The following is a 12,650-nucleotide window of genomic DNA, read 5'->3' as shown; positions in this document are numbered from 1 at the left end:
ACCACTATACCCAGCTGTGATGTGATAGTTTAAAATGTCAACTTGGCACAATCTAGAATCACCTAGGCAGAGAGCCTGAAAGAGGGATTGCCTAGTCAGGTTGGTATGTGGGTTTCTCTGCCAGATTGTCTTATTTGTTAATTGTGGGAAGACGCAGCCCATTGTGGGTGGCACTATTCCTTAGACAGGGGTCCTGAACTAGATAGATGAAAGAGCGGTACACACAGGCCACATGGGTGCATTTGTTTCTCTCTGCTCTTGACTATGGATGTGACAAACTGCCTGAGCTCCTGCTGCTGTGACTTCCCCACATGACAGACTGTGGCCTGGAATTACAAGCCAAGTAAACCTTTCTGCCCCTAAATCGCTTTTGGTCAGGATGTTTTATCCCAGCAGCAGAAATGAAACTGCAATATCTTCTTACCCAAGTCTGTGTAGAATCCATTCCAGAGTATTCTCTCAGTCCACCATAGCCCTCTGTATGGTATTATAATGGTTTTCACATACCACACTAAGTCTCTCTTTTTTTTGATAGGTGTGGGTGTTAGACCTGGGCCTTTGCATGCTAAGCACATTTTCTATCACTGAGCTGCACCATAAACTTGCACTAATTCTTTTGAGAAGTTTATTCAGCACTGTGTCCTCAGGCCCATTAAATACACTGAGTAGCTGAGTGACCCAGCACATTGACATGTGACTGATAACATGGTATCACCCCTCTGTACGCCTCAGTATCCTCCTCACCAAAAGGGGGATGAGTGCCCATCCTTCCCACATGCTTCGCACACTGACAGGAACTGCAGAGAACATGGTACTCATAGAAGGTTCACCATTGGTGGTCAAAGCTGAAGCCCCCACACCATTGCTTTCCTTCCCAGCTCATGCTATGGGAGGGTTGCTAATGCAACAGGAAGTTTTTGGGGTTTTTTTTTTTTTTTTAGGTTTTTGTTGTTGTAGTTGTTTCAGTTTGTTTGAGACAGGATCTCATGTAGTCCAGGTTGGCCTGAAACACATAGCTAAATATGGCCTTAAACTACTGACCCTTCTGTCTCCACTTTTCTAGTGCCCAGTTTATGTGGATGGAAGGCTCAAACCCAAGACTTCATGTATGCTAGACAAGCATTCTACCAACTGCACCACATCTCCAACCTGAGAAATCCACCATTTTAAAGACTGCACAAACAATGCAGAGAACTTGTGAGCATGTGTTTTTAAAGCTGCTGTGTCCCATGAGAATATGGTGGGTTTATGGGTTTGAGTGGGAAATGTCCACCATAGGCTCATGTGTTTGAACACTGGGTCCCCAGTTGGTGGTAGTATATGGGAAGGTTGGGCTGGATCCCTCTGGAACTGTAAGTCAAAAAATCCTTTTATCCTTTAAGTTGGTTTTGTCAGGGCATTTTGTCACAGCAACAGAAAAGAAACTAGGACAGTGGGTCATGTTCTTGGGTGAGGCTTTAACCAACTTGTGGAATCAGCCAAACTTCAGTCCTCCTGAGCCATGCCAGCTTTAGAGAAGTCGGTGCTCTCAAGTGCTGCAGAGTGCTCAAAAGTACCAAAAACTGTTCTTTTAATTATTTTCAGTGGAGTTTTCTAAATGGAATTGAATATCAACACACCACTATAAACTATTTTAAACCATCAAGTTAGACTTGCTATGCTTCATCAGTTAGGTATCATTCTAGTTTGATTTCTTTTGCTGTGATAAAACACTGTGACCAAAAGCAACTTGAGGAGGAGAGGGTTTATTTGGCTTACACCTCCAGGTCACCATCTAACATTGAAGGAAGTCAGGGCAGGAACTCAAGGCAGGACCTTGGAAGCAGGAACCATGGAAGAACACTGGTTGCTGGCTTGCCCAGAATCATGCTTATGTAGCCCAGTCCCACTTGCCTAGGGTGGTGCCACCCACAATGGCCTGGGCTCTCCCACATTGATTAATAATATAATCCCCCACAGACATGTTCACAGGTCAATTTGATCTAGACAATCCTTCAATTGAGGCTTTTTCTCATGACTCTAGGCTGTATCAAATTGACAAAACTAACTAGGACAGGTATTGACTTAGGATACAAAAAGTAGCCACAGCTAACATTATCTCAGTCTTTATGTGATGCAGATATCATTCTGAATATCATGCATATATTGGCTCATTAATCTTCATAACATTTATGGAAAAGGTGGTATTGTGACTCCATTTGCTCAATGAGGAAATTGAGACCCAGGGAGGTTAGGTCACAAAGCGCAATTTATAAACACCAGTGCGTGGCTTTAGACACCATGATCACAGTACTTCTCAGTAGCTATTCAAGAGTCCACACGGGATAGATGAGGCAGGTTCAAATTGACAAAGCTAACTAGGACAGGTATTGACTTAGGATACAAACAGTAACCATAGCTGGACAATGCATTCATTAACTGCCATGGAGTTTCCATCATGAAAGCAGTAGCAATAAGATTATAGAACCTGTTAAAAAAGAAACCCACCAGCTTCATTTGTTTACCACAGCCAGCAGGAGAATATCGAGCAATTATACCCATCAGCAAAGCCTTCAGGGGTTGTTTCGGTGATAATAAAGTAATGTGGCAAGAAAACGTTGTTTGGGAAATGATTGACATGTTGTGATGGTTAAATTTGATTGTCAGCTTGATTAGATAATGGCAAGGGAGTTAAGGAAGCACGGCTTTGAGAGTGTCTGTGATGTGGTTTCCAGAGAGGCTGAGAGGAGACGACCTGTCTGTGGGCAGCACCATTGTGTGGCTGGGATCCTAGACTGACTGAAAAGGGAAAGAGAAGGAAGACAACTGAGTACGGACGGGCTTTCTTCTTTCTCTGCTTTGTGATCCACTGAGACGTGAGCAAGGTGCCTCCTGCTGCCGCAGACAGGAGCCAGTCCACCATGCTGCTCTGCCATGATGGACTGCATCCTCCCAACCAGGAGGAAGCATTTATTTAAATACGTGTTTGAGAATTTTAACCACAGCATACTGAAAAAGGACTGTGCACCTCCCCTCCCCTCCATCTGTACCCCTGGGGTATCATGAGGGATCCTGCCCCATATGCCCACTATGGTGATCCATAAGATGCCCTAAAGCCTTCTCGGGTTCTCTCCCTCCCTGGCCTGCTGAGGCTGCTCTCAGAGTCTACATGAAGTGCTTCTCCCCAGGCCTGCAGCCCCTTCAGCCTGTAAATATGAATGCAGTTTACATGGTCACCAAGAATACTGGAGGGTCAACATACACGGTGCCTCAACTGCTCCTCACCCCACACTCCAGGCTCCTCACTGTGCCTCAGGATGCTACGCATTGGCATCTGCTCATTCATTTTCATTCATTCATTCATTCATTCATTCATTCATTCATTCATTCATTCAGTGCATGTTTCTTGAGCAGCTACTGCATACCAGGCCCTCCACCCTCAATGAGTAAATTCTACTGGAAGGGCCAACATTAAAAAGTGATAAACTAAGCCTGCAAGGTTGCTCAATTAAGGCACTTGCCACTAAGACTGACAACCTATATTTGATCCCTGGAACCCACATGGTGGAAGGAAAGAACCAATTCCCTCAAGTTGCCCTCTGACCTCCATACTTGAACTGTGAGGTCTCTCTCTCTCTCTCTCTCTCTCTCTCTCTCTCTCTCTCTCTCTCACATATGATGTTTTAAATATTTATTTTATTTTTAATTATGTGTATGTGTGTGGGCTGGGCATGTGTACATGTGTGCAGGTACCCTCAGAGTCTAGAAGAAGGCATTGGATCCCCCGGAGCTGGTGTTACAGGCAGTTGTGAGCCACCCTGTGTGTTCTGGGAACCAAACTCAAGTCCTCTGCAAGAGCAGAATATGCTCGTAACTGCTGACCCCAATAATTTTTTTTAAGATGATGACTCAGCATGGTGGTTCATGCCCAGCACTTGGAAAGTAGAGAAGGAGGTTCAAGCTCAACCTCAGGTATAGAGTGAGTTCAAGGCCATCCTGGCCTTCAAGAGATTGTATCTCAAAACAAAATGAAACAAAGAAAAAAAAAAACCCCAAACAAACAAAAAAGATGATGGTATTGCACAGACACCAGGTGTGAATGGTACTCTGAAAGAACTTAGGGAGATATGAAAGAATTTGTTTTCAGGAGAACCAAGTTAAATAAGTATTAAGGCCTCAAGAACGAGCAATGAGACAGAGAAAGGAGAAGGTTTTGTGGGCAAGAGGAATGACTAATAAAACGACTAACAAGCCCAGCTGCTGAAAATGGGACTGCTAAGAGAAGCCTCCTGGGAAAGAGGAAGAGCAGGCACCAGGTTGGGGAAGGAGCAGGGCTCCAGACAGAACCTGGGGTTTCCTTCTAATCATGATGAAAGGATTTGGGCAAGAAAGTAACAAGAAAAAGAAGATATGCTCTTTACCCTCAGGGAATTCACAATTGTGTAATTCGATTAGAAGCTCCAAACATTTTAATTAGGCTTAGAAAAACTGATGAGAACACAGAAATCACACTAATGCTTGATTGACTAGAGGGCTTGGGAAGATATAATCGTGTTGACACTAACTACCGTGAGAATTTCATGCTCTGTTCTGGCTGTTACTCTTCCCAGTGGAGACAAAGAAAGATCAGGTTAGGGAATATTTATGTTCTGGTGACTACAGGAACAGAATAAATAAAATACAATAAAAGAGTCTTCCTAAGTTTAAGTGGACACAGGTTGGTTTCTCTCTCTCTCTCTCTCTCTCTCTCTCTCTCTCTGTGTGTGTGTGTGTGTGTGTGTGTGTGTGTGTGTGTGTGTTAGGAAAGTCAAGAAAATAAAATTTATAAGAAAACATCAGTTAATATCTAAATAGCATTCCTCCTAAATAGAAGAATACCTTCTATTTCTAATCCAGACCCACCCCCTTGTACCCCAAATTCATACCAATTCCTCATACATCTCCATTTGGGTATCTAAGAAACACAATGAAAAAACATAATTTTTTGCTGTCTTGAGAATGAAAATCTCAGCTGGCACTGAAGCCCTGCCATAATAGGATTAATTGTTAAATTTATGAATTTGGGGCTGAACAGATGACTCAGTGGTTAAGAGCACTGGCTGCTCTTGCAGAGGACCTAGGTTCGATTCCCAGAACCCACATGGGAGTTAACAATCATCCATAACTCCAGTTCCAGGAGATCCAACACCCTCTTCTGGCCTCTGTGGGCACCGCATGACATGGATGCACTTGCATACATGCAGCAAAAACACGTACACACATAAAATAAAAATAAATCGAAAAAGTAAATTTGTGGAATGTAATTTCAACATATTTTTAAGGCATAAGGCATGGAAGTGAGATACAGCTTTCCATCAGTAAAATAGAAAAAGACTTCTTAGTTCCAACAGAGGTAAAATGCTTAAGGCTACTCTTTTGAGAGTCGTAGGGATCGCAGTGGGTAGGTGGTGCCACCTGCTGGTAGTTGCTGCTTCCTGCTGCTCATGTTCTTTCCTGCTTTGGTTGATTTTTTTTAAGGGCAATTTTTTAAAAATTATATTATATACAGAAAACTCAGAAGTATGCGTTTAACCCAATTTGGTGGCTAGTTCTTTGGCCTTTGCCTCTTCCAGCTTGGCAATGCGAGCCACAGATTTTGGACCCAGGACGTTGCCTCCCCTGTCCTGTAATGGCAGATCTCATCATATCTATCATGATAATTGGTCTGGATGTCTTCCACCAGCTTAGCCAGAGTGCCTTTGTCTTCTGAGTTAACCTATGTGAAGGCCAAGGTGGTGCACGTCTTATTGAGGACCAGCCGCCCCAGCCTGGACTTCCCCTTAATGATGAAGTAGGGGACCCCCATCTTGAACACAGGGCAGGCAGGAAGACCACCAGCTCGATGGGTCTACGTTACCGGCAATCACCCCAGCTGAGCCTTCTTGTTCTCCACTAAGGTGGTGACGGTGTTGACCCCTACCGGCAGGATAGGGGGGCTCTTGGTGGGGACCTCCCCTTTGCCAGCAGCCTCTACTTCTCCAACTTTGTCCCTGGCCTGTCCCTGAGCGCGAGCCTGAGCAGCTGGGTGGTTGTTTCGGGGTCCTCGGCGAATGGTTAATGGCAGGTGACGCTTTCAGCCGCTTGTGAAGTCTAGCTCTCGTCGCTGCAGCTCAATGTACGGGGCCGTTTGACGAAGCTGGTGAGATCTCTTTTAAACTGGATGTCCTGTCGAAAGCCAAAGCTCTTGGGTCTTTTCTCAAACAGGATTCATGACCCTTTGGCCTCCTGCTTCTTCACAACAGCAGGGCCCGGGTCGCCTTCTGCTTGGTCTGCTTTCGTTTTGGCGTCTTGCTCCGCTGGAGGAGAAAGAAAAGGGAATTGTGGGTAGTTGGTCCATTCTTTGAGACAAGATCTCGCTCTGTACTCTCAGCTGACCAGGAACTCACCGAGTTCTCTTTGCCTCGGAGTGCTGGAGCCCCCTCTTCTTTTCCTCTTTTGGGAGGTAAAAGTCCAGGCTTTCCTTCCTGGTAATTGTTTCCATTTCTTTCTTCATTTCTGCGATTTTCTCCTTCACTTTTTCAGTAAAAGGACATGGTAACATCTAGTATCTTTCTTTACTTCAGTTTTTTTATATCAATGTTTTGAACGTAACAAAATTTTCAAACAGATAAACTGAAGCTTTACTTCTTTATAGCTTTTCTTGACCAAAAACCTCCTTAAAAACAGTTTTTTAATTATGTGTCCGTGTGGGAGGAGGTATGTGTATGTATATGAGTGCAGATCCCTTCAGAGTCCAGAAGATTCCAGATTCCCTGGGCTGGAGTTACAGGAGGTTGTGAAACCCCAACATGGGTGGTGGGACCACACTAGGTCCTCTGCAAGAGCATTATGTACTCTTAACCACTGCGCCATATTTCCAGCCTTAAAATGTGATCCTCCACCTCCCAAGTGGTAGAATTACAGTTGAGCACCACCACACCTAGTATGTTAGTTTCTTTTTTAGTAGCTGTGACATAATACTCTGACAAAAGCAGCTTAGGGGAGAAAGGTCTTATTGTGGCCCACAGTTCAAGAGTACATCATGATGGGCAAGTTCTGGCAGCAGGAGCATTAGGTGTCTGGTCACACTGTGTCCCACACTCAGGAAGCAGAGAGCACTGAATGCTGCTGGGCTAGCTGTCTCCTTTCTAATGTAATGCAGGGCCCCAGCCCAGGGAATGGTGTGGGCTCTTTCAGGGTCAGTCTTCGTGCCTCAACTTAATCAAGACAATCAAGGCATTCCTAGAGACTAAAGCATCCCTCCCCAGAGCTGAGAGGTTGTCTCCTATATGACTCCAGATCCTTTCAAACAGATAAGCAGCAATAACCACCACAGCTAGCAAAGCAGCTCTTTTTCATGTAACAATTTACGATACAGTTGACCTTTGAGTCATGTTTTTTTCTGTGTGTTCGTGTCTGTGAATTGATACCTAATCAATCTTTTATCTGTAGAATTTGCTTTTTCCCTTTTTGTTGTCAACAAACTGTGAACTCAGCTGTCAGGATTCTCTATGCTTTTCTAAGAGTGTTTTCAATACGTATTTTCTCCTCCGGGCAAGGGATTTCTAAGTCCAAGAGTCTGTACTTAACGTCAAAGCTACTTCCAAGTTTCCTTGTGCACATTTTTGCTTTTCTTTTTCTTCTTTTTCTTTCTTCCTTCTCCTCCTCTTCCTTTTTTTTTGGCGTTTTAAAGATTTTGTTACATTTAATTTTTTTTGGGGGGGGAGATGCATACTTGCCATGATGCTCATGTGGAGGTCAAGGGACAACTTGCAGGAGTTGGTTCTCTCCTTCTTTTGGTGGCTTCTTTAAATGTTTCTTTTATTTTATGTATATGCATGTGTATGTGTGTGTATGTGTGTGTGTGTGTGTGTGTGTGTGTGTGTGTGTGTATGTAGGTGCCTGTGGAGGCCAGAGAAGGGCATCAGGTCCCCTGAAACTAGAGTTGCAGATGGTTGTGAGTCATCTGAGGACCAAACTCATGTCCTCTGGAAGAGCAGCAAGCACTTTTAATCAATGAACCATCTCTCCAGCCCCCTACCCTCCCCCATGCAGTTTTAAAAGACAGAATTTCACTAAGTTGCCCATGCTTGCCTTGAACCCACTATGTAGCCCCAGCTGGCCTTGAACTCATGGTAATCCCCCTGCCTCTGCCTCCCAAGTACTGGGATTAGACGTGTGTATTCACTGGGTTTTGTTACTGAAATTCTATACCCTGTTAACAGTGTGAGGAGTAAATATCAGGTTCTCTCTCTCTCTCTCTCTCTCTCTCTCTCTCTCTCTCTCGCTCTCTAGAGAAGAAATGTCTTAGCCTGATCTAACTTTAATTCCCTTGTACTAACTATGTTGAAATTGCTATCTTTTTGTGTGTCATGACTTGAATTCTAAACACTGTTTTCACGTTCCTGTGTTGTGTTCTATGTGAATTTCTTTCAATGTGCTTCATATGGTTCAAAATTGAATTGACCATGGTTTTCTTTTTCATACAGATTGTTCTTGTGTAGGTTGGATAATTGATCTGTGGTTGGATTTATCTCATCTTTAATTTCATTTGTGGTATTTTGTGTTACTGAGAAACAATATTGGTAGAACTGGGCTTATTGATCATTTCTCTCATCTTTTTCACATGATTCCAAAGGTATACATTTTACTTTTTTTCTATGACATTATAATTCTCATGTTAATTTATTATTCAGCCATCACAAATGTATTTTTTTTTCACTCTCCCCCTTTGTTCTGTTGGGACAGGGTACTCTGTGTAGCCTAGGCTGGCTTTGAGCTAATGATCCTCTTGTCTCAGCCTCCCAAGCACTGAGATTATACCATCTACTGACTCAGCAATGTATTTCTATAATATAGAACTGTTTAGTTAAAATGCATAATTGTCCTTCCCCCAAATACTAATAACAGCCTCTCTCTCTCTCTCTCTCTCTCTCTCTCTCTCTCTCTCTCTCTTGTATTTATGTCTATCTATGTGTCTGTGTATATATGTGTGCAGATCCATGTGGGGGGGGCGTACTTGTGTGCATATATGGAGTTCAGAGGACAACTTTCGGTGTCATTCTTTAGGTGCTATCCTTTTTTTATTTTTAAGACAGTGTCTCACTAGCCTGGAACTAACCAAGCGGGCTAGGCTAGCTGCCCAGAAAGCCCCAGGGATGTGCCTGTCTGCCTCCCCAGTGCTGGGATTACAACCGTGTGCCACCATACATGGCTTTTTTTAATTCAATTTTGTTCTAAAGATTGAATTGCAGCTCCTCCTGATTGCAAAGCAAGTACTTTACTGACTAAGCTATCTCCTCACCCCCAAATTCTTATGACACCATAGAGGTGGACAGGTGAGCTATCGCAAAGGCCAAAGGCCCTTGCAGTGAAAGCCTGGTGAATCTAATCCCTGGAATCTGCATAAGGGTGGAAGGAGAGCACTGATTCCACAAGGTTGTCCTCTGGTCTCCATACATGTGCCTTAGGACATGCACCCCTCCCCCTCATACTAACAATAAGAAGAAAATAAATAGGAGGTTGGAGAGATGGCTCAGTGGCTAAGAGTATGCACTGCTCTTGCAGAGGGGACCTGAATTATATTCCCAGCCCCTTGTGTGGCTCCTACCACCTGTAACTCCAGCTCCAGGGGAATCAAATACCTCTGTCCTCTGAAGGCACCTACCCTAATGTGCCTGCACACAGACACAGGCACACACAGACACACAGACAGACCAATGGACAGACACACACACACACACACACACACACACACACACACACACTTAAAAATAAAAAAGAAACCCAAGAGGTTGGTAAGAAAGCTGTTGTAAATCTGGAGAAATGGTCAAGATTGAACTTGAGCAACAATTGAACTTGAAAAAAGGCTTCACAGAAAGGGCTAGGCAGAAGAAATGTGTATGCAGTGGAATCAGCAGAACTGGCTCTGGGCAGGATGAGTAAGGGAGGAGGTTAAGGTTAGACACAACTAGGCAAACAAAGGTCAGGCAACTGGCTGGCTACTTCAGCAATCAAGAGCAAAGTACAGAAACAGGCCTGTGGAGGAGAAATGATTCCAATAATCCCACTAGAGCATGGTGAGTCCAATGGGACTGTGTCAGGATGCTTAGCAAACCAGGGATCTCTAGCCATGAGAGAAAAAGGTATGAAGGAGACAGAATGGGAACAGCCATTTAGAAACCATTCATCCAGAAAGAAGCAGCATCTGAGGGTGATGTCTTGGCAACCCCCATAGACCTCCAGCCATCTTGAACCAACTATGGCTCCCCAGTGAAGCCCATCTCAAATGGTCTGGGGCTTTGAATTCACAGGCATCTCTCGGGCTCCTGACAGACCCAGACACTGCCAGCCCACCTGATGTGGAGCTGAAACCCTAGCAAGCTACATGTAAACTTGGTAACCCTGGAGCCTGACTCTTCTGGGAGAAACAGTGGATGTGGTGGTGGGGTGGGGGACCAACCAGTCTTCACATTCTTTGGCAGTTTCATGGCACTAGAGGAACTACCCATTTATTGTCATCCAGAGATTAAAATCAATGTGAGTTACCCTTTTTGGCAATGGTATGCAAAAAGCCAGCTTTGGCTTCCCTGCCCTGTAGATTGCTGCATCTAACTCCTCCTGCTACAAAGATCAAGGTGTCACTAATCCCACTTCCTAGAGTTTTAGCTTCTGTTCTTGACCTTTCAGAGGTATGTTGTCAGTGCTGAGTGCAAGAGAGAACAACCAGAGCCTGTGAGTGACCACCATCACTATGATTTACAGATTAGAAAGTCACCCTACCCCTGTGCACTGGTTACTCTTCTCATTGCTATAAGCAAAATATCTTGCAAGAAGTAACTTAAACAGGGAAGGGTTTATTTCAGGCAACAGTTCTAGGGTCCCTCATGGTGGGGAAGGCATCAAGGCAGGAGCTTGAGGTGGCTGGTCACATTGCAATTCACTTTCTCCCCTAGATTTTGTCAAGTTAACAATATTGATCATCACACCTTTAATTCCAGCACTTGGGTGGCAGAGGCAGGCAGATTTCTACGATTTTAAGGTCAGTCTGGTCTATATAGTGAGTTCCAGGTCAGCCAGGGCTACATAGTGAGACACTGTCTCAAAAAAAGAAAAAGAGAAAAGGCAAGAAAAAAGGAAATCTCTGAACATTCTTCAGTGCCTTCTCCCTTCCTGCCCTGGAAACTAACGTGTGAACGTTTTTTGAGGAGATATGGGCAGAAGTCCACTCACCCAGACAGGATACCAATAACAGAAACAAAGAAAGAAATCCATCCAAGGATAGCTTGGTGAATCAGTGAGTTTAACTGGTGTTACTCACAGGAGCATACGTGAGAGGTTACTTGCAGAAGCATGGGCAATTTTTCAACAGCTAAACCACTAAAGAAAAAAAAATCGCCCTCCCAGCAACTATTAACTATAAATCCTAGGGAGGGGCAGGGAGTCTTGAGTCTATCCCCATCCCAATGCTCCCCCACTTCCACCTATGTCAGAAAGTTAATGCACCAATCCTGTGCAGGCTTCCTGTAGGTGATCACAGCTGCTGAGAGCTCAAAAAGGCAATAGCTGTGCCATGCCCCCAAGGACAGTGTTCCAGGGCACCAGCCTACTTCCCACTCTTTTTCTGCTCGGGGAAAATGTAAATAAAGAAGACAGGCCAGTTTCTGATTTCAGTGTGCATAGTGAAGTGGAGGAAGATACTGTCAAGGAAAGAAACCACTGACAGCATGCCTACCACTCCAGGTGGCACGGTAATATGGGACAATAATTAGGGACCCTTTAGGGGAGGGTGGTCTTGCCTGGTTTGCTATTTCCCGAGACTGAGAAGCAGAAGAGGTACATTTGAAGGAAGATTGTTTGGGGGTAATAAGGTTATCTGTAATGTATTTTTACAGTATCTGTGACTATTTTAAAATATATGCACAGTGCTCAAAGCACTAACCAGGATACTTGTCCAGTATGATAGACTCCGGAGCTGTCAAAGGCTGGGTGCAGTATTCTGCATCTGTCTCCTGGGCTGGGGTGAGGGCTTGTATTAGTTGCATTTCTTGTTCCTGTGACAAGTTGGTAACAAAAGCAACTTAAGGGAGGAAGGAAGGGTTTATTTTGGCTCACAATTCCGGGTACAGTCCATCACGGCAGTGGGGGGTGGAGCAGCTGGTGCTTCGCTCACTTTCTCTTTTCCAGGCAGTCTGGGTCCACAGCCCATGGAATGGTGCTCCTTACATCTAGGATGGGTCTTCCCACCTCATTTAAGCCAATCTAGATAATCCCTTACAGACCTGAGCCGAGGCTTGTCTCTTCCATGATTCTAGAGCCTGTCAAGTTGATAATCAGTATTTACCACCACAGAGGATTAGCATTCACTGATCTCTTCTGCTTAGTCCTAATCTCTTCTGACTAGCTTTATTAAACATATATTCTTGAGGTTCACTTCAAGTCTCTTTTCTTCTGGGAAGCTTTCTTCGCTGTGCTAGTTGGGGAAAATGCATTCCCATATGGTCTTGTGCAGACCACAGTCCTTAGGAGAGACTGGGAGTCACATAACTCCCTAGTAGGCAGACTGAAAAAAGAGGCTGTACTTTATAATGTATCAATGTACTTTATAAACATTTGATATGTACTGCTTTCTGCTTCTTCCTCACCAAGACAAA

At 44.2% G+C, this 12,650-nt stretch overlaps 1 pseudogene; it reads right to left on the bottom strand.

Annotated features, from left to right (window-relative positions):
* Positions 1 to 5,366: 5,366 nt before the first annotated feature.
* Positions 5,367 to 12,041, bottom strand: LOC103740908 (annotated as a pseudogene).
* Positions 12,042 to 12,650: the final 609 nt, after the last annotated feature.

This window comes from Nannospalax galili, unplaced genomic scaffold (genome assembly GCF_000622305.1).
Source record: "Nannospalax galili isolate Female #2095 unplaced genomic scaffold, S.galili_v1.0 scaffold61, whole genome shotgun sequence".
Lineage (NCBI taxonomy): Eukaryota > Metazoa > Chordata > Mammalia > Rodentia > Spalacidae > Nannospalax > Nannospalax galili.
Note: the sequence above shows the minus strand (reverse complement) of the source record. Positions and strands in the feature narration are given on the sequence as shown.